Consider the following 22,335-nt stretch of genomic DNA (forward strand, 5'->3'; position numbering starts at 1 on the left):
CCACCAAACGGTCATCCTTCAAAGAACGGCTGGACAACAATGCCCACAACAGCAAGGAACTCTTCACCATTGTGAAAGAGCTCTCCAACCCCAACACCAGCAACAACGAAATCACGCCATCACAAGACCTCTGCAACTCCCTCGCCACGTTCTTCCACCGCAAGATCGCCGATATACACGACAGCTTCGGCCCTCCGACCACAGACCCTACCACCGAACCAGTGCCCCCCACCACCACCCTCTGCACCTGGACCCCCATCAGCACGGAAGACACCACCCACACGATGAACACCATCCACTCCGGCTCCCCAACCGACCCCTGTCCGCACCACATCTTCAACAAAGCGGACTCCATCATCGCACCCCAACTCCGAGACATCATCACAACTCCCTTGCATCCGCCACCTTTCCGGAGAGCTGGAAGCACGCAGAGATCAATGCCCTCCTGAAGAAACCCACCGCAGACCCCACTGAGCTCAAGAACTTCCACCCCATCTCGCTCCTCCCCTTCCCCGCAAAAGTCATTGAGAAAACCATCAACAAGCAGCTGATCGCCTTCCTCGAGACGAACGGCTCCCTCAACCCATCACAGTCCGGATTCCGAGTGAACCACAGCACCGAGACTGCCCTGATCGCAGCCACCGACGACATCAGGACTCTGCTGGACAACGGGGAAACTGCCGCCCTCATCCTCCTCGACCTATTGGCTGCTTTCGACACGGTCTGCGACCGCACCCTGACAACCCGTCTCCACCACGCCGGAATCCAAGGAAAGGCCCTGGAATGGATCACCTCCTTCCTCTCCGACAGAACCTAAAGAGTCCGTCTCCCGCCCTTCCGCACAGCAGCCACCAAGATCATCTGTGGCGTACCCCAAGGCTCCTCGCTCAGCCCCACCCTCTTCAATGTCTACAGGAGCCCCCTCGCAGCCATCGCACGCAAGCACAACCTCAACATCATCTCCTATGCCGACGATACCCAACTAATTCTCTCCCTCACCAATGACCCCACCACTGCCAAGGCCAGCTTCTAGGAAGGAATGAAAGACATTGCAGAATGGATGAAGCTCAGCCGGTTGAAACTGAACTCAGAAAAGACAGAAGTCCTCATCCTCGGCCCATCCATCTCCGCCTGGGACGACTCCTGGTGGCCCCCAGCTCTGGGCACCCCCCCCCCCAGCCCACGGACCACACACGCAACCTGGGTTTCATCCTCGACTCCTCCCTCACGATGACCAGGCAAGTCAACGCCGTCGCCTCCTACTGCTTCAACACCCTCCGCATGCTCCGAAAGATCTTCTGCTGGATCCCCACTGGAACCAGGAAGTCGGTCACCCAGGCCCTCGTCACCAGCCGGCTGGACTACGGGAATGCTCTCTATGCTGGGACCACTGCCAAACTTCAGAAAAGACTCCAGCGCATAAAAAACGCATCCGCACGACTCGACCTGGACATCCCCCGACACAGCCACATCTCCGCCCACCTGAGAGACCGACACTGGCTCCCCGTCAGCAAGAGGATCACGTTCAGACTCCTCACCCACGCACACAAAGCTCTGCACAACACGGGTCCCAAATACCTCAACAAACGCCTCTTGGTCTACACACCCACCCGCCAGCTCCGCTCCGCCAGCCGCGCCCTCGCCACCGTTCCACGGATCCGCAGAACCACCACCGGAGGAAGATCCTTCACCTACCTAGCGGCCAAGACGTGGAACACCCTCCCCACCCACCTACGACTGACCCAAGACCATCTCGCCTTTAGGAAACACCTCAAGACCTGGCTTTTCGAGCAGTAGCAGACCCCCCTTCCAAGCACCTTGGGACCCTTGCGGGTGAGTAGTGCGCTCTATAAATTTCGTGATTGATTGATTGATGGCCGCCTGGTGTTTCAGAACTTTTGCATATAAGATACATTATTATTTTTCGTGTATTCAGAGAATATTGCCACTTGGCACATACACAGATAATATGTATATAGGACTGTACCAGTGAACCTCAATACAACATTAGTTGGTGAAATGTACTAGTAAGAGGAATATGGTACTTGAAGGTAGTAACAAACAAATGCTTGGTATACTACAAAATGTCTGCCGCAGTAGCATTGAAGAAACACCTTAACATTCAGTGTTGTCCAACTTCTATGTTCTGCATCATCTATATAACTGTGTGGTCTGAAGAAATCCGATGTGTGCCCAAAGTGCAAAATCTTACTTCGGGAGTGCAGCCCGTTTTTCTTTCCTTGGAAAGATCGTTGTGCAAATACAGAGTGGTGTGGTTCGGCCACAGGAGATCGCACCCACATCGAGCGCTGCGAGTGCCGGGAAGAGAGAACCAAATTGGAAGAATATATATATCTATATATATATATATATATATATATATATATATATATATATATATATATATATATATATATGGCTTGGGACCAGCTAAACTTTGGTGGTAATATATATATTTTGAAGTACTTTCCTCTGCTATTCTGCTTGGATGACATGTAAAATAAATACCTTAAAAACTGTCCCTTTAACTGGAAGTAATGGACTGAAGTCCCTTTTCACTGTCTTTTGATTACGTTGATTTAAAACCTAACGAACCCATGGACAAGTAGCTAATGGCATCTGATGAAAAGTTGTTGAACTTGAAACGCGTTATGCCTGCTTTGTTCCAAATAAAAAGAACTTCTCTCAAGCTCTGCTGGTGTGGTTCGTGCAGCGTGATGGATTGCGCACGTCTTTGGTGGATGTAACAGAGATGTCTGACACATCTCAAGACGAACCCCGACCCACGAGGAAGAGGCACCTTTTTGTCAGGGCTTTGGAATGAAGCGCGAAGCTTCCTTTTGAGGTGCCCTCCGGCTGCTGGAAAACTACATGGACCGAGTTTGTATTGGAAGGGCCTCCAGGAGGGGCCCGCCCGAACTTTATGTATGGACATTTTGTGCAGCTAGGGTTTGCTGAGGACTTCCCCTCAACACAACAGACTTGATGAAATAATTTTGGGAAGAATGGAAAGCTGCTTGAAATTCGAGTGGTCGTGGAATTTAAAACTGTGCAATATGTCCGAGGTATGGAACACTATCCTTTTGAAAGCATGATATGCACTCGGAACATTTGTATTGATTGTAATTTCACCAATATCGGCAGTGGAATCCAGTATAAACTTAAAGGGCAGCAAAGGAGCATTCTGGGCGATGTAGTCCCTATAACTAACTTTGACTATCAAACAGCAGGGGAAACTTTTATAATTGCACCATTGTGGGGGTTACTTTAAACCTCGTGTATTTTGAAGTACTTTCCTCTGCTATTCTGCTTGGATGACATGTAAAATAAATACCTTAAAAACTGTCCCTTTAACTGGAAGTAATGGACTGAAGTCCCTTTTCACTGTCTTTTGAGTTACGTTGATTTAAAACCTAACGAACCCACGGACAAGTAGCTAATGGCATCTGATGAAAAGTTGTTGAACTTGAAACGCGTTATGCCTGCTTTGTTCCAAATAAAAAGAACTTCTCTCAAGCTCTGCTGGTGTGGTTCGTGCAGCGTGATGGATTGCGCACGTCTTTGGTGGATATATATATATATATATATATATATATATATATATATATTATTTATATATATATAATAAGCCACAAATCCGGCGGGCTCACGGCTGGGGTAGCCACCCCCTGTATAATCCACACACTGTTACCAATGTTGAAACTCCTCACATCCACGGTGAGTCAAAAACAAAGGAGCTGCGGCCTACGCGTTTCGGAGTTGCAATCACTCCTTCCATGATGAAGGAGTGACTGCAACTCCGAAACGCGTAGGACATCGTGCCTGAATAAAATTAGCACTATAATACTTGTGGCCGCGGCTCCTTTGTTTTTCACTCATCGTGGATGTGAGGAGTTTCAACATTGGTAACAGTGTGTGGAATATATATATATATATATATATATATATATATATATATATATATATATATATATATATATATATATATGACAACAAAGGTGCCCCACCGTTCGAGGATGCCCTCAGGAACAGGCAAATACAACAGTTTTCAGCAGCATTCTTTATTTTTGGAAAACCGGTTTTCCAAAAAGAAATAAGCTGCTGAAAACTGTGGTATTTGCCTGTTCCTGAGTGCATCCTCGAACGGTGGGGCACCTTTGTTTTCAAAATGTTATCCGGCCAGTCCTGGTCGGGAGGATTGCGCCACCACAGAATGGTGTACTGTGGCACAAAGACTGTCTGTGCGCTGTCAGAGAAACAGTTTCAGGAATTTAATTTAAACCAGAGGCTTTTTTCGGAGGCTCACTGGGGAGTTTAAAAATGCATTAATCATTTGAGGTGGGACCCACTAATGGTGTTTCACTAAAAGGAAGGATACTACGAGTCCCAGAATGCTGGATTGAATAGAGGCCCACCAGAGGGCGATAAAAGATGACTCCAAACCTTCTCTTACCTTTGCCTTAATTAATTGCATATGCCTGTGAACAAGGAGAAGGAGGTCTGAAACGCGTAGGGCTTCTGCATAATACTCCGGACACTGCACCGGTTTTCCAAAAATAAATAAGCTGCTGAAAACTGTGGTATTTGCCTGTTCCTGAGTGCATCCTCGAACGGTGGGGCACCTTTGTTTTCAAAATGTTATCCGGCCAGTCCTGGTCGGGAGGATTGCGCCACCACAGAATGGTGTACTGTGGCACAAAGACTGTCTGTGCGCTGTCAGAGAAACAGTTTCAGGAATTTAATTTAAACCAGAGGCTTTTTTCGGAGGCTCACTGGGGAGTTTAAAAATGCATTAATCATTTGAGGTGGGACCCACTAATGGTGTTTCACTAAAAGGAAGGATACTACGAGTCCCAGAATGCTGGATTGAATAGAGGCCCACCGGAGGACGATAAAAGATAACTCCAAACCTTCTCTTACCTTTGCCTTAATTAATTACACATGCCCGTGAACAAGGAGAAGGAGCTCTGAAACGCTTTGGGCTTCTGCATAATATTCTGGACACTGCACCGGTTTTCAAAAAATAAAGAATGCTGCTGAAAACTGTGGTATTTGCTGGTTCCTGACTGCATACCCGAATGGTGTGGCACCTTAGTTTAAAAAAACAAATATATATATATATTTCCCCAACAAGGCAACCTTATACGTAGCCACAAATGGATAGCACACACGAAAATCTTCAAGCTGGGTGCTTTTATTGTGCAGACCCCCTCTGACGGACACGTTTCGCCTCACGGCTTCATCAATGTCAGTTTGTTTGTGCATACACGGAAGTATTTAAAACCACAATACATCACATGTTAGTGTAAACATTAAAAACGGACTCGTGCAGCACTAAATATTTAATTCATGGTGGCTACGTATAAGGTTGCCTTATTGGAGAAATCGATAAGCAGTTCACCACCGCTGGAGTAAGCACCCGGGAGAAAGGAGTGGCGGCAGTGGAGACTGGCTGTTGAATTTTTATATATATATATATATATATTCACTGAAAAAACCATAGGTTATAGACCATATATAGTTAGGAATTAGCATTTAAAAAACCTTATTTTACTCACACAAAACCATTGAAATTCCATATATAGTTAGTTGCACTAACTATATATCGCGCACCCGCAATCCACTGCTGATCATGTCACATATTACATCATTCATGACATGGTCAGTGACATCACTGATGACATCACTGATGACATCTCAAATGACATCACTGATGAGATCACTGATGACATCATCCAGTGACTGTGTGTTTCTGTAAAGTTTAAATATGTTTTACATATTGAAGAATGAGTAGATGTATAAGTGTCTGGACGAAGGATTTAGTAGGTGCATGACTGAATGTATGAGTGAGTGATTAAATGTGTCTCACTGAGTGCATGGGTTAGTGACTAAACTGTCTTAATTTGTGCATCATTATGTCTGTTGTTCTGTAAACTGCTGCATGTGTTGATCAGTAGCTATATGATTAACTATATGGGTTATTGATTGATTGTCCAAGTATTTGTATAGGAGACTGAGTGTGTGTGTGGCTGGCTGGGAGGTGTGTGACTCTGTGCCGATCAATGTGTACTTGTATCAATGATTGTATAAGAAAGTAAGTATGTGTTAGTGTATGTTTGAAAATGTAAGGTGCTCTATGTTTAACTGTATAGACAAGAAAATGGAAGTGTGATTGATTCTTTACAGGACTGACTAGGTGTGTGAGTAACTCCATGGATGAGTGGCAGAGTGTAAGTGTCTGTATAGGTGTATGAGTGCATATGATAGTGTTGTAAAGATGAGTGATTGTATGTATGAATGATTGTATGGGTGAATGAGTGAATGTGTGTGTAGACGTAGGAATCAGTGAGTACGTATGTAGTAACTAGTATTGGTGTGTCAATGGTTTCAAAAATTATACTCTGTATTTAACACTGGGTGAAACAGAGGTTATATTAAAACGTGAGGAGATGCATTGTATTGTCACATGAATGATATCATCAGTGATGTGGTCATTGATGTCATTTGAGATGTCATCAGTGATGTCATCAGTGATGTCACTGACCATGTCATGAATGATGTAATATGTGACATGATCAGCAGTGGATTGCGGGTGCGCGATATATAGTTAGTGCAACTAACTATATATGGAATTTCAATGGTTTTGTGTGAGTAAAATAAGGTTTTTTAAATGCTAATTCCTAACTATATATGGTCTATAACCTATGGTTTTTTCAGTGAATTTTCAAGGTTTTGTAAATGCTAATTCCTAACTATATATGGTCTATAACCTATGGTTTTTTCAGTGAATTTCAATGGTTTTTTAATAGCAAATATCATAAGCTGTCGAATGTCAAGTACGTGGTAAGTAAAAACATTTTCGTGTTTATGCACACTGATCTGCTTTGAATACTGCCCCCCACCCCTCATTTCTATTAGGAGTACTCTCTCTTTGCAGATAGTGAAGGGTAGTTAACGCAGCCCTTTGCCCCCTTTGTAATACGTCGTGCCTGCTTCTCTCTCCATTTGATTGATTGTTCTCTTTGGTTCATTCTCTATTTACAAACAAGCACAGAGTCGCAATACTCTGTTTAGTCTTTGCAGATAGCGAAAAATCGTGTAAAAAAACAAAAGGAATCGAGCAAAATCAGTAGGCCACTAATGGGATCTCTTTTTGACCTCGCTAAAATAGAAACATTAGGAACAACCTGTTGAAAATAGCAATGCGTATGTACATAAGCGGCGTTCATTTGTGTTCACAGTACCCCTTGTTGATTGTTTCAATCGAGCATTGAATTGTTCGAAGTTAATTCTCTTAAGGATCTTCTCTACCTGCAAACGAGGAAGAATAGGAATATTCTCTCTCCCTTTGCAGATAGTGAAGGGTAGGTAACGCAAGCCTTTAACACGTCGTACCTATTTCATTCCTCATTGATTGATTGATTGTCCGAACATTGACTGTTTGGGAATTAGTTCTTTTTGGAGGTATTCCCTGTTTGCAAATAAACGTAGGAAAATCTTTGCAAGTAGTGAAAGGGTACGTAATGCGGACCTTTCTCCCCCGTTGTAATCTGTCATGCCTATCTACTCCCCACTGATTGATGCACCTTTTTCACCCGGACCATTTACTAGAGATACGTCATCTGGCCCGACCAGAGAGCACCCCTAGTGAAAAGGACATATGCAATAATAACGAAGTGATCACTGTATCCTGTTAACAGAAACTTTACCATGAAACAACCTGGAAAGAAAAAAATAGGAAAACGAAAATCAGTAGGCCACTGATGAACATGAACTTTTATTAAACAACAAACAAAGAAACGATAACATAACGTAATGATAAAACCTATTAATGTCCTAGAAACAAGAAAACGTTAAAGTATGCCAGTGGTGAGAGACCAGAAAAACAGTCCGAGAAACCAAATCACCCCTCGCTGTCCCAACTCATGCACTCTGAAAGTTCAAAGTTTTGAGGAGTGCTTGTAACATTGTCTGAAGCCTATTTGCAATTGCTTCATCTTCACTATTCTTAAAGTAAGTGGGGGCTGTTGTGATGCGGTGCCACCCTGAACCGCTTGACGGAGGCCCCCGAGGGACGGTGTCATGTCGCGGACTCGGAGGGGGCGCTTGGCTCCGGCCCCCTCCCCAAGTCGTGTTGCCCTGGTGTGGCCTGAGATCGCCCCCGACATAGGTGGCCGGCTCCCGGGGTCAAGCGGAACTTTTTTCCTTTTGGTGACTCTTCCATTCTTCACCTTGTCCCACAATCCGTTTCACCTAAAGACACGCTGTAGTGGGGCACCCCTTTTCCGTTTCATTTGCCATTCAGCCCGCTTTTGCTACACTGTGCCTCTTCCGCTATTCAGCTGTTTACCGCCCGCTCTTTCGACTACAGCGTCTCGCTCACCATGTACTTGAGTTGCTCCCGCTCTTGCGGTGCAGCGATAGGCGGCTGCCACAGGACTCTCAAAATGGCGGCCATCTCTTCAGATTTGGGCGTGGTCCACTAAAATGGGCCTGCGACACCTTGGAACTCGGACGCTTGTCTGCTAGAGCTTGGGCTCCATTCTCGAAAGCGTCCCCTCATCCTTGAAGATTCTACAAAAGTCTTGGGGGCCCCCGACTCCCGCAGGCTTCTGGTGGGGAGCGCCTAGCATGATTGCTCGTGGAATGGCCACGACGGAGCTACGAAATGGTGGTGCTCTCATGCTAACGCCAGCTTCAGTCTGAAACATCCAGAAACACTGTAGACTACCAATTCGATCAGTTCCGGTAGCGCTCCAACGTGACCCGGTAGAGAAGAACTTGCCCTCCCCTCTTTGACTGATGGTTCTTGTTGCCTGTCCCTTCTGTTGTCATTTAACAGAACTATTTAGCCTGCTGAAAGGGGTTGTGTGCCGTCCGCTGGTTGGTGGAGACATTTTGACTATATTCTGGACCTGCGTTGTCGCGTAATGCGTCATATGACGTGCCGCGTTAGAAAGTTTAATAAATTATTAAACACAATAAACAATCCTTAAAAAATAAAAAAAAATAAAAAATAATCAACAAAACCAACAATCAATTAACAACAGTATTTGAAAAGTCTATCATTCATTTTTCATTGCAGTACGCTGCCCAGAAAGCTTCCCGGTTCCCGGACCGGGCGCTACCCACGCAAAAAAACAAAAAAAAAATTTTTTTTTTTTTTGCCCCGCGGGGCCGTTTTAAAGCCTCCACATTAAACCTAGGGGGTCAGGGAGGATCTACTATGCCCCCTTATGGTTATTTGCCCCTTTGTTTTGGCCTCCTCTTGTCTCTCGATCCTACCGAGAGACAAGATGGCGGCCGCTACGGACTTTTTGGAATGTTGACAGACGCCAGAGAACCAATCAGCTTCGCTTCACAAAGCTCCGTTGCGCGAAAAGTACGCGTCCTGGAGCGCTGCCCAGAGCGCGCTTACAGATATATATCTTTTTTTAAACGTTAATTTCTCAAAATCCACTGGAGCACATATATTGAGACCTACAAAAGGCACATCGGGCTACCAGTCCCTACAATTTTGCCAAGTTTCGTGCAAATCTATTCAGCCGTTCGGGCTAAAAGTGAGGCTAACCGCCCTATGGAAAAATCAATGTTAAAAACACGTTTTGGGACCCCCCTTTTTTCTCGCCCCCCCCTTGACGAAACCCCCCCAAATTTTCAGGGGCTGCTCAGAAACAAAATGTGCCATTTTCCTGAAAGTTTCAGCCAATTCCGTCCACAAACGCCAAAGTTATTAGACATAGAATTTTCAAAAAACCCATAGAGAAAAAATCCTAACTATATATACCTACTGGCGACCGCCAGTAGGTAATATATATATATATATATATACGACAGCTTCGAATTCCTAGTAATACCCAGCCGGGTTCAGGAAACAGCACTCTCGAGCACAGCAGTGTGTTAGCAGGGGGGTTTATTTAGAATAGACGCGTTTCGGGAGAACACTCCCTTCGTCGGTATTCACAATATATATATATATATATATGTATATATAAACATCATTAAGCAACAAGTCTTGCCTGCGGAGTCTGTTTCTGTGAAGTCTGCCGCTCCCTGTGAAGGTTGCTTCGCTGGGATCCTGATGTGACAAATATATATATATATATATATATATATATATACATATATATATACATATATATATACATATATATATATATATATATATATATATATATATATATATATATATATATATATATATATATATATATATATATATATATATATATATATATATATATATATATATATATATATATATATATATATATATATATATATATTACCTACTGGCGATAGCCAGTAGGTATACATAGTTAGGAACTAGCTACCATAGGAAATCTGCAACATTCTATTGGGAATAACTTTGGTGCCGGTTGAGGAATTTGCGTGTAATTTTCCAAAATTTTGGCCAGCTCTGCTGCGCTCCTTCCCTTAAAGTTTCGTGGGGATTCGTAAAGTGGGGGCTGAGAAAAAAGGGGGGTCCCAAAACGTGTTTTCCCCATGTTAATTTCCATATGACGTTCTGACAAGGCTACAGCCCGAACCGCTGAACGGAATTGAACCAAACTTGGCACAATTGTAGGGACTGGTACGCAGAAGTGCCTTTTCTATATTTGGTGAAAATCCCTTCACTAGTTCCTGAGAAAACAGAAACAGCAAGTTTTAAGAGAGGTGGAACTGTGGCTAGGGTGCATACTTACCTGTGGAGGCTTTGGGCGCTGAAGACGGCGATACATCAGCCAGAAATGCATCCGCCATGTATGTACAATAAAAGCCTCCAAACCGTCTCCCTGAGGGTCTCTGTTCTTCTTTATCTTGAAGGAGTTTCTTCACACGTATCTACGCGTCTGTCTGTGGCGCGCTTACAGAGACCCCGCCTCATCATGGGCTTGGACTGCACAGGCGTGGACTGTTAAGTTCTTCGTTTTCCAAAGGTATTTGGTTTGTCTCAAGCCCGCCTCGGAGACCAGGGGAAGAAGTCGGTCAGTAGCGAGGTCAGTCGGACCTCGTATTGGGCTGCGGACACTGTTCTAAAGCCCCTGTCACATTGACTCCTGGAATCAGAGGCGGAGGTGTCACGGGGAGACGGAGGAGGTTTTAATTTGGACATTGAAGCCGGGAATCGCATCAGCACGATGTTGGTGTGTCCCAGGGCGCACTCTGGCCATCTTCCCGTATGGACGCACTGGGGTATGTAACAGCAATCCACCCCCCCAGCAACAACCGCCAGGGACTCTCTACGGGGGTCTCTGGGATATGTAGTTTCCTAGAACACAATGGAGGCTACACAGGTGTGCTGAGTTGAACTACAGGGGGCGGTGCGAACTTGAAACAGCAAGTTTTAAGAGAGGTGGAACTGTGGCTAGGGTGCATACTTACCTGTGGAGGCTTTGGGCGCTGAAGACGGCGATACATCAGCCAGAAATGCATCCGCCATGTATGTACAATAAAAGCCTCCAAACCGTCTCCCTGAGGGTCTCTGTTCTTCTTTATCTTGAAGGAGTTTCTTCGCACGTATCTACGCGTCTGTCTGTGGCGCGCTTACAGAGACCCCGCCTCATCATGGGCTTGGACTGCACAGGCGTGGACTGTTAAGTTCTTCGTTTTCCAAAGGTATTTGGTTTGTCTCAAGCCCGCCTCGGAGACCAGGGGAAGAAGTCGGTCAGTAGCGAGGTCAGTCGGACCTCGTATTGGGCTGCGGACACTGTTCTAAAGCCCCTGTCACATTGACTCCTGGAATCAGAGGCGGAGGTGTCACGGGGAGACGGAGGAGGTTTTAATTTGGACATTGAAGCCGGGAATCGCATCAGCACGATGTTGGTGTGTCCCAGGGCGCACTCTGGCCATCTTCCCGTATGGACGCACTGGGGTATGTAACAGCAATCCACCCCCCCAGCAACAACCGCCAGGGACTCTCTACGGGGGTCTCTGGGATATGTAGTTTCCTAGAACACAATGGAGGCTACACAGGTGTGCTGAGTTGAACTACAGGGGGCGGTGCGAACTTGAAACAGCAAGTTTTAAGAGAGGTGGAACTGTGGCTAGGGTGCATACTTACCTGTGGAGGCTTTGGGCGCTGAAGACGGCGATACATCAGCCAGAAATGCATCCGCCATGTATGTACAATAAAAGCCTCCAAACCGTCTCCCTGAGGGTCTCTGTTCTTCTTTATCTTGAAGGAGTTTCTTCACACGTATCTACGCGTCTGTCTGTGGCGCGCTTACAGAGACCCCGCCTCATCATGGGCTTGGACTGCACAGGCGTGGACTGTTAAGTTCTTCGTTTTCCAAAGGTATTTGGTTTGTCTCAAGCCCGCCTCGGAGACCAGGGGAAGAAGTCGGTCAGTAGCGAGGTCAGTCGGACCTCGTATTGGGCTGCGGACACTGTTCTAAAGCCCCTGTCACATTGACTCCTGGAATCAGAGGCGGAGGTGTCACGGGGAGACGGAGGAGGTTTTAATTTGGACATTGAAGCCGGGAATCGCATCAGCACGATGTTGGTGTGTCCCAGGGCGCACTCTGGCCATCTTCCCGTATGGACGCACTGGGGTATGTAACAGCAATCCACCCCCCCAGCAACAACCGCCAGGGACTCTCTACGGGGGTCTCTGGGATATGTAGTTTCCTAGAACACAATGGAGGCTACACAGGTGTGCTGAGTTGAACTACAGGGGGCGGTGCGAACTTGAAACAGCAAGTTTTAAGAGAGGTGGAACTGTGGCTAGGGTGCATACTTACCTGTGGAGGCTTTGGGCGCTGAAGACGGCGATACATCAGCCAGAAATGCATCCGCCATGTATGTACAATAAAAGCCTCCAAACCGTCTCCCTGAGGGTCTCTGTTCTTCTTTATCTTGAAGGAGTTTCTTCGCACGTATCTACGCGTCTGTCTGTGGCGCGCTTACAGAGACCCCGCCTCATCATGGGCTTGGACTGCACAGGCGTGGACTGTTAAGTTCTTCGTTTTCCAAAGGTATTTGGTTTGTCTCAAGCCCGCCTCGGAGACCAGGGGAAGAAGTCGGTCAGTAGCGAGGTCAGTCGGACCTCGTATTGGGCTGCGGACACTGTTCTAAAGCCCCTGTCACATTGACTCCTGGAATCAGAGGCGGAGGTGTCACGGGGAGACGGAGGAGGTTTTAATTTGGACATTGAAGCCGGGAATCGCATCAGCACGATGTTGGTGTGTCCCAGGGCGCACTCTGGCCATCTTCCCGTATGGACGCACTGGGGTATGTAACAGCAATCCACCCCCCCAGCAACAACCGCCAGGGACTCTCTACGGGGGTCTCTGGGATATGTAGTTTCCTAGAACACAATGGAGGCTACACAGGTGTGCTGAGTTGAACTACAGGGGGCGGTGCGAACTTGAAACAGCAAGTTTTAAGAGAGGTGGAACTGTGGCTAGGGTGCATACTTACCTGTGGAGGCTTTGGGCGCTGAAGACGGCGATACATCAGCCAGAAATGCATCCGCCATGTATGTACAATAAAAGCCTCCAAACCGTCTCCCTGAGGGTCTCTGTTCTTCTTTATCTTGAAGGAGTTTCTTCGCACGTATCTACGCGTCTGTCTGTGGCGCGCTTACAGAGACCCCGCCTCATCATGGGCTTGGACTGCACAGGCGTGGACTGTTAAGTTCTTCGTTTTCCAAAGGTATTTGGTTTGTCTCAAGCCCGCCTCGGAGACCAGGGGAAGAAGTCGGTCAGTAGCGAGGTCAGTCGGACCTCGTATTGGGCTGCGGACACTGTTCTAAAGCCCCTGTCACATTGACTCCTGGAATCAGAGGCGGAGGTGTCACGGGGAGACGGAGGAGGTTTTAATTTGGACATTGAAGCCGGGAATCGCATCAGCACGATGTTGGTGTGTCCCAGGGCGCACTCTGGCCATCTTCCCGTATGGACGCACTGGGGTATGTAACAGCAATCCACCCCCCCAGCAACAACCGCCAGGGACTCTCTACGGGGGTCTCTGGGATATGTAGTTTCCTAGAACACAATGGAGGCTACACAGGTGTGCTGAGTTGAACTACAGGGGGCGGTGCGAACTTGAAACAGCAAGTTTTAAGAGAGGTGGAACTGTGGCTAGGGTGCATACTTACCTGTGGAGGCTTTGGGCGCTGAAGACGGCGATACATCAGCCAGAAATGCATCCGCCATGTATGTACAATAAAAGCCTCCAAACCGTCTCCCTGAGGGTCTCTGTTCTTCTTTATCTTGAAGGAGTTTCTTCGCATATATATATATATATATACATATATATATATACATATATATATACATATATATATATATTTATATATATATATATATATATATATATATATATATATATATATATATATATATATATATATATATATATATATATATATATTACCTACTGGCGATAGCCAGTAGGTATACATAGTTAGGACCTAGCTACCATAGGAAATCTGCAACATTCTATTGGGAATAACTTTGGTGCCGGTTGAGGAATTTGCGTGTAATTTTCCAAAATTTTGGCCAGCTCTGCTGCGCTCCTTCCCTTAAAGTTTCGTGGGGATTCGTAAAGTGGGGGCTGAGAAAAAAGGGGGGTCCCAAAACGTGTTTTCCCCATGTTAATTTCCATATGACGTTCTGACAAGGCTACAGCCCGAACCGCTGAACGGAATTGAACCAAACTTGGCACAATTGTAGGGACTGGTACGCAGAAGTGCTTTTTCTATATTTGGTGAAAATCCCTTCACTAGTTCCTGAGAAAATCAAAAGAGAAAAAATATATATATCTATAGCAGCTTACATGTAAGCTTACTGTAAGCTTACCTTTCCGAGCACGAGCTGCATGCTGATTGGCTGTCAACTTTCTGTCAACACTCCAAACCAGAAACTGTTGGCAGCCATCTTGGGACCAATATACATGATAGCATCTCATTAAAAAGCATTGCAGTTAATAGAAGGTTTTAAGACTTTAGTTACATTATAAATCATTTGTTGATAGTACCATACTAATTTTAGGAATTGTGGTGTATTCTAAGGTTATTTTACCATGTGAAAACGCCTTCTGCTGGGATATCATGAATCATGTTTGAAAGAAAACTATTATCTCATGCTTTTCCCACAGTGGTTTGGAAGGGGATCTATAAGCTAAGCTGAAATCATATTTTCTGTAAATTCACATTATCTTTCTCAGTCATGTGAGAATGAAGTCTGACATTCTCAGTAAAACATGAACATCCAACAAGAGCAGAGACTGACAGTTGATTCCTTTGTGTTCTACTGCAGCTTCCCAAAGTGTTCTAAAGAACAACTAGAGCGCTAACAGTCCTACTTATTACAAAGGTATGGCACACCTGAAGCCATCTTGATTGGAATAAAGTGGTAACTCTTAAAACATTTAATTTAAAAAGGAACAAAGTTAGGGGGTATATTTTGCCATAGAAAGTATGATTAGTGCTGCAGAAAGAAAAATTAGGGCACATTTTGAGTGACTTCTCAAATCCTCTTCTATTTCATAAAACATTCTGACATGCAGTCTCCCAAGATGGCCACCAGAGACAAAAGAGACCAAATGTAGCCCAAATATCACCCAGATGTAGCCCAAGTATAGCCCAATGACAGAATGTCCCAGAGTGTTCTAAGGAACAACTAGAGCGCTAACAGTCTTACTTATGACAAAAGTATGGCACACCAGAAGCCATCTTGATTGGAATGAAGTGGTAAGTCTGAAAACATTTAATTTAAAAAGGAACAAAATGAGGGGGTTCATTTTGCCATAGAAAGTATGATTAGTGCTTCAGAAAGAAAAATTAGGGCACATTTTGAGTGACTTCTCAAATCCTCTTCTATTTCATTAAAAGAATTCTGACATGCAGACTGAAACATGAACTTTGAATACCAGCAGCAGACTTCCCTGGTGAGCAGTAGCTTTACTACAGTGATCAAATGAGCAACTAGAGTGCTAACATTCAGAATTTATGGCAAATGTGTGACACATCTGAATGCCTTCTTGATGGAACCAAAGTAAACAAGCATTGGAAATGCAATAGATCTCGCCCTCGTTTAAGTTAAAGCCATTCTGTTTGTAATGAGGTGGCTTTTTTAGCTTTGATTTTATTAGTGTTTTTCAAACTTTCATGTAAATAACATGCATATGTATGCATATATGTATATGTATGCATGCATTTATATTTGTATTTATATAGATATGCAGATTATACATGTTTATATATGTATGTATATATATATATATATACACATACATATATAAATGCATATGCATATATATGCATATATATATGTGTATATGTGTGCGTGTAGAGAGAGGTAGAGAGGTAGAGGTAGAGAGGTAGAGACTAGTAGAGAGAGGTAGAGAGTAGAGAGTGAGTAATAGAGAGTAGAGAGTGAGTAGTAGAGAGTAGTAGAGAGCAGTAGAGAGAGTAGCAGAGAGTGAGTAGTGGAGAGTAGTAGAGTGAGTAGTAGAGAGTAGTAGAGAGTGAGTAGTAGAGAGTGAGTAGTAAAGAGTAGTAGAGAGTAAGTAGTAGAGTGAGTAGTAGAGAGCAGTAGAGAGTGAGTAGTAGAAAGTAGTAAAGAGTGAGTAGTAGAGAGTAATAGAGAGTGAGTAGTAGAGAGTGAGTAGTAGAGAGTAGTAGAGAGTGAGTAGTAGAGAGTGAGTAGCAGAGAGAGAGAATAGTAGAGAGTGAGTAGTAGAGTGAGTAGTAGAGAATAGTAGAGAGAGAGTAGTAGAGAGTGAGTAGTAGAGAGTAGTAGAGAGTGAGTAGTAGAGTGAGTAGTAGAGAGTGAGTAGTAGAGAGTAGTAGACAGAGAGTAGTAGAGTGAGTAGTAGAGAGTAGAGAGTAGTAGAGAGTGAGTAATAGAGAGTAGTACATAGTGAGTAGCAGGGAGTGAGTAGTAGAGAGAGAGTAGTAGAGAGTAGTAGAGTAGTAGAGAATGAGTAGTAGAAAGTGAGCATTAGAGAGTAGTGGAGTAGTAGAGAGTGAGTAGTAGAGAGTAGTGGAGAATATTCCAAAGTTTGGCACAGCACCACTTGCACAACAAGTCCAATCAAATCATATCACTTAGAGTCCTTATTGAAGCGCTGAATCTTGGTGTATATTCAAATGCTTTTATTTTCCTTAAGTTTATGTACCACAGCCAGCCGACGCGTTTAGTTCTGTACAACAGAACTTCTTCAGGGCGTTCTTATTTCCTTCAAGTTATGTTGGCATCCTGTTGTCATATAACTAGATATTTCTTCCAAATGTTAGACGAGACTTAAGTACATTCTTATTCAAAGTGACTAGGTATCAATTTTACCCACACAATTCGGGCAGACTTGAGTAATTTATAGCATCCTCAAAGTCAGTCTTTTAAAAATTCCAAAGTATAGGACAGGATAATCCAAATCCAAATGTTTCTCAAGAAAAGTCATTTTCAATCGTTCGGAATATCGCGATTCCTTGTGGGCCCCCTGAGCAGGCCTAGGGGGTCAGGGTGCTTCTACCCTGCTCCCTTTGCGTGTTTTGCACCTTTGTTTCACTGCTTTCTTGTGCCTTCATTCTACCGAGGCACAAGATGGCTGCCAACACTTCCTGGTTTGGAGTGTTGACAGACAGTGGCAGCCAATCAGCATGCCTTCCCGAGAAAGCTGCATGCTCATTGGCTGTCAACACTTTTAACCAGGAAGTGTTGGCATACATCTTGTGCTCGATAGACAAAGGCAAAAGAAAGCAAAAAACCAAACGCGAAGAACACAAAAAGGGGCCCAGGTGGTCCCACAAGGACAAAAATGGACCACATTTTTTTTTTAAAAACCTGGTCTGTTTTTTAAAAAATTACCTCACGGGGGGACAAAATCTTGGGGGCATAGTGATAAAGAAGTGTGGGGGGTCCACAATCTCCCCCACACTTCCCCTGGGACTGCCGCCCCCGGGGCAAAGCAACGCAGCCCCTTGGCGCATACTGGAGGCTCCTGGTGGGCTAGTTGGCCCCCAGGGACCCCCAGTGTGCAAGGGGAATTAGTTCCTACTCTGCAAACACGCCAGGGGTTGCACTGCAGAGAGGTGTAAAAAAGAGTGTGGCCTCATTACACCTCTCTGCAATTCAGCCCCCTGGCGCATACTGCAGGTTCCAGGTGGGCTAGTTGGCCCCCAGGGACAACCAGTATGCAAGGGGAATTAGTTCCCCCTCTGCAAACACGCCCAGGGGCTGCGTTGCAGAGAGGTGTAAAAAAGGGTGTGGCCTCATTACACCTCTCTGCAATGCCGCCCCCTGGCTTATACTGGAGGCTCCTGGTGGGCTAGTTGCCCCCCAGGGACCCCCAGTATGCAAGGGGAATTAGTTCCTCCTCTGCAAACGCGCCAGGGGTTGAGCTGCAGAGTGTTGTAAAAAGGGGGCGTGCCCTCTGAACACCTGCCTGCAAAAATTTAGTAAATCAGTATAAAAAAACCCCAAATTAATACATTTAAAAATTGTCATTTAAAAAACCGCTGAAATTCAATGAAAAAACCATAGGTTTCAGGCCTTTTATAGTTAGGAATTAGCATTTTAAAAACCTTGCAAATTCACTGAAAAACCATAGGTTTCAGGCCTTATATGGTTAGGAATGAGCATTTTAAAAACCTTGCAAATTCACTGAAAAAACCATAGGTTTCAGGCCTTATATAGTTAGGAATTAGCTTTTAAAAAACCTTTGACATTCACTCAAAAAACTATACGTTTTAGGGGTGTTATAGTTAGCTGGACATTTCACTCATACAAAACCATTGAAATTGCTCCTATATAGTTAGTTATACTAACTATATTTCGCGCACCCGCAATCCACTGCTTTTGATGTCACATATTACATCATTCATGACATGGTCAGTGACATCACTGATGACATCTCAAATGACATCAATGATGACATCACTGATGACATCATCCACGTGACAATCACATACACCTTTTCATACACTAGTAAAATCTTTCATCACTCTTTGTAAAATACAGAGTATCATATTTGAATCCATTGACACAGCAATACAAGTATTTAAAAACCCACTCATTGATTCCTAGATGTATAAACACATCTAATCACTTACCTGTAGATTCACTCATACATGCTGTCAATGAAAAATAGAACACTATCAAAAATACTTATACACCTATATCGATATTACACACCAGCACACAACCTATTCACATATTAAGTTATCCTACTCACTTATGAAAACAATGGATCATACTTACATACTTAGTTAGCTACACACTTATACAAACACCACTTCATCTAATTCATTTAGATAGTAAGTCATATTTAGTATATTATAAAATCATTATTACAAGTATACAGTTATCCATACAGTCACTCACACAATCATTGAGTCTTATGTATACTTATTTATATACAACAACTGACACATACACTGCCTTTTATTGTTCTAGTTTGTTGGACATGTACCATTGAGAAATATATTTGCTCATCACCACACCCATAAAGATATTCACTCACCCAAGCAACTGTTAGAACATGTAGTTTTAGTATTAAATCTTTTTATTGAGAGAAAAGGCATCACAAGAGGTGCAGTGGCTCGTGTTTGAAGTGGCACGGGCCCGCCAATGATAATACAGGCATGTAGGCAGGTCTGCGATGAGTTCCATTCATTTTGCGTTATACACAGCAAGTCGCCTACAACCCAACTGGGCCGGCCGCGTTGTAAAGGTTTAGGAGCCATCTTTGGTTGCATTATGCCATAAAACAGAAGAACAACAACCCCAACAAGTCGCCCCCCCCAACCCCACCCACACCACCACCCTCCTTGTCCATCGAGTAAGAGAACAGCAGGAGACTGACATCACTTTAAAGGGTTTCCTGGGAGGTATCTCACCTCCGGGCTTTCGGCCCACGTGGTTGTTTTTTAGGATCTGCGAGTGGGGTATCTGCCAAGCGCAGCAGTCGCAGGTAGTGGGGGCAGCTCAGCTCTCTGAAATCCTCTGTGAGTAGGGTCAGGAATGGCCGCCAGAGTTCCGCAAACTCCGCTCCTTTCCCCGCTTTCGCCAACGACAACTTCTACATACCTAGTACCATCCAAAGCCTATGTAGCCACCCAAGTTGCTGAGGGGGTTGAACGTTCCTCCAGTGTGCCACAATGTTTTGTATCACCGCCCCCAGTGCAATCGCTATAAGTCTCCCCCTCATGGACTTCAGGGGGTACATCAAGGAGTTAGGGAGGCCAAGCAACACATAGGCGGGGAATCTGGGAAGTGGTGTGTCTAGGTGCATGTCTATTAAGTCAAGGATTGAGGTCCAGTAAGGGTGTAAACGTTCACAGCTCCACAGTAAGTGTTCTAGCGTGCCGAGCTCCCTGCACCCCCTCCAGCAGCGATCGCTAACTCGGGGGTCCCAGCGGTGTAGGCGTTCAGGTGTATGATACCAATAAGTGACCACTTTGGTCAGTGTTTCAGTAAGGCCCATGTGGTAGGCGGAATGTCTGGCCCTGTGGTATATGCCTTCCCACTCCTTGCGTGTAAGTTCTCTCCCCAGATCTCTCTCCCATCTGGCCCTCCCTGCATTGTATGAGTGGATGTTGGTGAGAAGTAGGTGTTGATACAGGTCAGAGAGCAGCTTTTTGTCGGAGGTACGTGTCAACAGCCATTTTTCGTACGGCGTGAGGGGTCGCTGTGCGTTGGGTTTAATTGACAGGTGTAGGACCCAGTGACGGACCTGCAGGTAGGGCAGGCGGTCCGCTTCCGGTATGCCATAATCCTATTTCACCTTCTGAAAGGGGAGAATACCGCTAAGGTCAAACATGTGTCCCACGTTTCTGCAGGGCGTCGTCCTCCAAACCACAAACGCCTGAGGGTCGAGGCCAGGGGAAAAGTCCGGGTTGCCGAAGATCGGTGTCATCGGGGAGGGGAATGAAGTGAGGCCCCGCCCCACTGCCGCATTGTCCCAAGTGCACAGGACCGTGCTTGTGATTTGCGACGCATAGAGATTGGGTGGCCTATGGCGGCGCGGTAAGAACGGGACACCCTGGAGCGGCCGGCCTGCCACTGCCTGGTCTTGGAAGAGCCAGTGTTTACTGGATTCCAATTGGTGCCATTCCACGAGTGTGCGTAGCTGGGCGGCATGGAAGTATAGAGTGAGGTCGGGTATACCCACTCCGTCATGTGCGGGAGGGAGTATAGCAATCGAATGTTTAAAGCGCAGGCGGCGGCCATTCCAGATATAGCGAGCTAAGTCTGACTGCGTCTTTTGGAGCCATCCCGCCGGCGGGCGCAGGGGGAGAGTTTGGAAGACATAAAGAATCTGCGGCAGCAAGGTCATCTTGGTAGCCGCAATGCGGCCCAGCCAGGAGGGTGTTAGGTGTTTCCATCTCCTGAGTTCCCCGTTGAGGTGCGAGCTGAGCCTCGCGTAATTGGCGTCTGCCGTAGCTCGCACAGTCGGTGCCAAAATGACCCCAAGATAGGAAATGGGAGAGTTAGACCATTGTAAGTCGAATTCAGCCTTGGCTTCGGCTAACACGTCTGGTGACAGGGATATGTTTAGGGCCTCCGACTTTCCCACGTTGACCTTGAAGCCCGAGGCCAGAGCAAAGGTATGAAGCTCCACAAAGAGCGCCCGAAGGGATTGCATCGGTTTCATCAGGGAGAGCAAAATGTCGTCCACGTACAGTCTGACTTTATGCGTGCCGCCGCCGAACGGGATTCCCTCAATGAGGCTGTGCTGTCTTATACGTTGTGCTAACGGCTCCATATGTAACGCGAATAGTAGGGGGGAGAGCGGGCAGCCCTGCCTGGTCCCCCGGCCAATTGGGAACCGTGGAGAGGTATGGCCGTTGACTCTGACCGTCGCAGTTGGCCGCCGGTAACAATTAAAAATACGGTTGCGGAGAATCTCACCCATGCCGAACCTCTGAAGTACCAAGTCTAGGTACGGCCAGTGCACTCGATCGAATGCTTTCTCGGCATCGATGGTAAGGAGCATCCAGCCCGGTCTCGTTCGAGACCCAACCTCTATCAAGTGAAGGACGCGCCTAGTATTGTCACTGGTCTGCCGCTGCGGAATGTACCCGGCTTGATCGGGTTCCACCAGTTGCTGCATATATGGGGCGAGTCTGCTCGCAATGATCCCCGTATATAGCTTGAGATCTATGTTTAACAAGGATATTGGTCTGTATGATCCGCACCGGGTGGGATCTCGGCCTACCTTGGGTATTTCTGATATCGCGGCTTCTAGCAGGTCCGGAGGCACGGCACCGGGTTGATCGAAGGTGTTAAATAGGTCACGCAATAGGGGGGCTATTTGTGGGCAGAATGTCTTATAAAAGGCCGCTGAATAGCCGTCTAGACCCGGCGATTTCCCCAGTTTGAGGCG

This window comes from Lissotriton helveticus, chromosome 8 (genome assembly GCF_964261635.1).
Source record: "Lissotriton helveticus chromosome 8, aLisHel1.1, whole genome shotgun sequence".
Taxonomy (NCBI): domain Eukaryota; kingdom Metazoa; phylum Chordata; class Amphibia; order Caudata; family Salamandridae; genus Lissotriton; species Lissotriton helveticus.